The sequence below is a fragment of the Echiichthys vipera genome (genome assembly GCF_963691815.1).
Source record: "Echiichthys vipera genome assembly, chromosome: 14".
NCBI lineage: Eukaryota > Metazoa > Chordata > Actinopteri > Perciformes > Trachinidae > Echiichthys > Echiichthys vipera.
Genome location: NC_139839.1, coordinates 13,448,935 through 13,453,425, shown reverse-complemented (window position 1 = coordinate 13,453,425; position 4,491 = coordinate 13,448,935).

Below are 4,491 nucleotides of genomic sequence, written 5' to 3'. Positions count from 1 at the left end.
GATGTGGCGGTCAATGAATTTAACAGGCCAAGTAATGCTGGACTGAAGACAGAGATAGTGACAATCAATGTGAGCTTCTGAATGAGGAAGTTGTTTTGCAAAGAGTCTAACTTTTGCAGTTATTTCTAAACTAATGATCAGATTTGATCTTTGGAGACTCAGGGAGGCCTTTGGTTTAAGTGTTTTAAATGCAGATATATTAGCAGTGGAGATGCAGCAAAGGTAAACAGAGCTCTGTTTGAGCATTACAAGGATTTAGATTTTAGGATAAAGACATTTCATATTATCTCATCCCTACTGATGATTGGAAAGTAGTTATTTCCCTCCTTTTTTAAAGAAGTCTCTCTTTCCTCATCCCTTACCTGAAGTGTACCCTTCTTTTCATGTTTACCATCATTCACTGTACTCTCTCCTTCATCAATCTCTCTCTACCTCTTCTCCTTTCATCTCTACACCGCTTAACTCTCGCCACCCCATCTCACAAGAGCAATAGATGTGTTCTGTTTTAGACCCGACTCTCTGCCTTACTCTGTCTGTTTCTGCACTTTACACATCATGTCGAAGATGTGTCAAGCTCTGATCATGCAACAACAATTCTGTCAATGTTTTTCTATGCAAAAACCCGGGATTGTGATTCTCATCATTCTGAAGAGGACGGAGGTATATTTAACGGTTCATGACACGTATTCTCTCATATGTAAAGTGGAACGTATAGAACATGAACACAGCCACATCAACAATTCAAAGCAAGATATTATTCATGTTTTATCAGTCCTACAGGAAATAAACTTGTTATTTTGAAGAGATTTTGCTGTTTTTAACTGGTACCTTTTAGATGTCATGTTAGTTTGAATGAATGCTGTTATAGAAATTAAAACATAGATCAAATGTACTCTTTCTTTGACTTGTTGCTTTTGTTCAGTGCAGATTGCAGACAGTACAACAGTAATTTATAAGCCCTCTGTAGTCACTCATTCGTAAAGGCTTATTGATTCCAATGAAAACCTGCGAGGAATTCAAAAGTAATAATTACAAAAACATACTTGGTTTGGTTGGAAAGTTCATTGGCCTTTTGTTGCTGCTTTTGTGGTACAGACGACATGTTTCCATTTTAAAAAAAGAGTTTCAAAGCCATAAAACCAGGACCCAATGAACCTGCCTCAAAAGGTAATTTATGCATATCAGGAAAGAAAGGGTTAATAGTTGACACTCGTGTTACACATTATTGTTGTTTGGATAGTTGACAACCAGAAACTGTCATTCACTTAGCTAATTCTCTCATTAAAAAAGAAAAAAAAATCATTATTATTATTATTATTATTATAATTATTAGACCTATTTTTAAAAATGTTTACAAGGAACACTGCACCCCAAGGCTCCAAATTAAAAAGCTATACATTTATAATGAGGGATGGTGCGGAGCTTCTGGATTGGGTTTAGAAAAGAAAATGAGGTGCAGGCCCAAGGTTATCAGATCTCATTTTTTTTAGAATATAAATTATACATAGGCACAGCATTCATTTAGTGAACAAACTGCCTGTCAGACCAGAAATATCTTTGAATTCATTATCATTTAGTCATTTTTTTAGATTAAGATAATCTACTGTATTAAAACTGCATAGGCTGCTTCGTACTACCAATACATTGGTATTTTTAAAAGGTATTTTAATGGATTTTGTCTCAGGCTTGTCTCAATTTTTTTCCAGTTTCCATATTGCTCCAAACTTCTGTAAATGAAAGTGTCAAATGTTTAACGGATGATATATTTGGTGTCAGAAGCTAATCAGCAGGTAACAGACGTTTGTTTTGTCTTCTTTTCTTTCTCTCTGTAAAACTCTTATTTTCTCTTGGGGGATCAGTGTTGGTACGTGTGAACGTGCTGTTCTATCCAGGAACCCGTTCTTAATGACTTTCTGTGAGTAGAGAAAGATGTAGGGAAAGACAAAGAAGTCATGTTCTTCTCATAAACACTGCACAAGAATAAGAGGTAAAGCCTGGCAGAAGCCTCAGGTTCCAACAACTTTACAACACTTTCCTACTGTTTAAAACAGAAGCAGTTACTGCTCAAAAATGTGTGCATGTACCCACATTTCCCTGTGTGTTTTCCCACAGATTGGACATTTTTATATTCTCTGTACTGATCATTTGGCTGCTTTCTGTTGCTTTCCTATTTGAATATGTGAGCAAGTGACCCGGCGAGTGAAATTGAGATGAAAAATTCAACAGATGATGAAACTGTGCTCCAAGTGTGATCAAAAGGCTGCGTTGAAGTGCTCCTGGTTTTGTGATGGATTCTCTAACTGCTCTGAACCAGGCTGTCAGAGATGTACAGAAAGTGCAAAAAATAGCATATATACATGCCAACACTCGATAAATCTTCAATTATGGCTGAACTGGTGATTTCTGAACATTTAGAGAGAAAAAGAAATCCATATTGTCCCTTAAATACACAACTTATTCAACTTTAGAGTGCACATGATGGATCAAAAATGTGTTGTTTAATAAAAGAAATATAAGGAAATCAGATCCCAGCAATGTATGATGCAGGTGAACTTGTTTTATCAATAATTTAGTGATTTTCTTTAAATTTAATGAATAAAATAGGTACGATGGAATATATCACAGAACCTAGTGTGACCTTTTTCTAAATTTTGAATTACGCAGGTCATATTTGACAACACATGTAGTAAAACCACATGATTACATAAAATATATTGAGTCCAAAAGTTTTTTTTGTTCCACATGCAATGTAACTTTTACACCACATGAACTAAGGATGCACACAGGGTTCACAAATCCAAGTAGATCTAATAAAGTGAATATCATGGAAACGTGTGCAAAAATGAACAGGCACATACTTTATTTTATTTGTTTCTGCAACATACAAATCTACTTAAATGCAAATACGCTATACAAATATTCACTAACTTAGTTACTAAGTTACTAATATTTTTTGTTTATGTTTTGTGTATTATGTGTCGTTGTCGTTTTGTGTTGATACCATTTTGGCCTCACACATGGCTGCACTGACAACTCTTTCCCACAAGAGGGAGGTGGCATGATAGGATAGGATGGAGTTCCTGCTTCCTCTCTGCAGGATCTGAAATTCAAAATAGCCACCTGCAGCCTGGAGAAGGACCGGTGCAGTCTTTGGAGGAGCACCTGCTCAGCAGGATTTAAATTCATCTTAAAGGGTTTGTCCTGGAGGATTGTAAGATGATATGCATTCAATTTTACGTTTAACTGTTAGCAATCCATCATGTACTGAAGGTGTTTGTGTGGTTATTTACCAGTGTTTGTGTACAAGGAGATCTCTGAGGAGCCTCAAGAAGGAAAGATAATGAAAAGGAAATCAATCAAGATTGAGATTTGCTGTTAACGCATGTCCCCAGCCTGTAAAGTCAACTTTTTAAGTGCTGAGATAGCATCATAGATAGGAAGTTGTCTCCATATAGGACGGAGGTCCTGTTATGCCTCAGCCCCCCCCCATCTAAGTCAGTTAAGTGCTGCTGGTTCATTCAAAGGACAGAAAACATGCTTCCTTCCTGCCGATGACAAAAAAAATTTTGTTTATTATTTTTTAATAAAGGAAAACCCCAGGAGAAACTCTATGACATCATGTTTATTTATTGTATAAGAAACCAAACATTCACCCATATCTGGGTGCACTTAATCCGCAGTCAGTCCCATATTTAGCTCTAAATTCAATGCATCCACATCATCAAGAGAGCCCTTACCTGCATTTTCCCAGTTTAGAAGTTGAGACTGTACTTGATGACGTCCCTGGATTTTCCCTTTTGAAGCTCTAACAGATCTGGCTTTAACACGGGAGACGGAGACAGCTGCAGGAAAATGTTGGGACCGGGGAAGAAGCTGATGAATGATAAACATGACAGCAGGGAGGATAAAGGGGAAGAGAGGAGTTCAGGGGAGGAAAGGCTGGTGGGAATGATGAATCCACATCATGAAAGTAATGAGGAGGAGAGTGGTGTCCCAGGGGATGGATGATAAAAAATATAGTTAGTCTTCTGTCAAGCAAATTGTAAACCTATCATCTACACTGACATATCACCACAAGTCTTTGAATTTGATTTACAGACTTATTCTCTAGTCTATTAAAACCACTTGAGTCGATTTAATACACATTGGATATTTACTTGCCAAATGTCCCAAGGACCCATCAGATATGCGCGTTCTCCATGTGTGCGTGTGATATACGTCGAATTGCTTTTAATAAGGCCTAGTACCTTACTTGTTCCTTTTTTTGTGCATCTTTTAACCATGATGGGGACTCTAAAGTGTGCCCCCCTTATCTTAAATGCAAGGGTCAAAGCCTCTGCATTACATAGTATATACTTTTAAAAGACAATCCACAGTTGGAAGATAAAGCTGTCTTTCTAGAGTGTAGAGTGATGTAAAGTTTGACTTGCAGGGTGTCCTTGGTGCTCTGGGATGTGATGGTGGTAAAGAAATCCATGAGAAATTCATGTG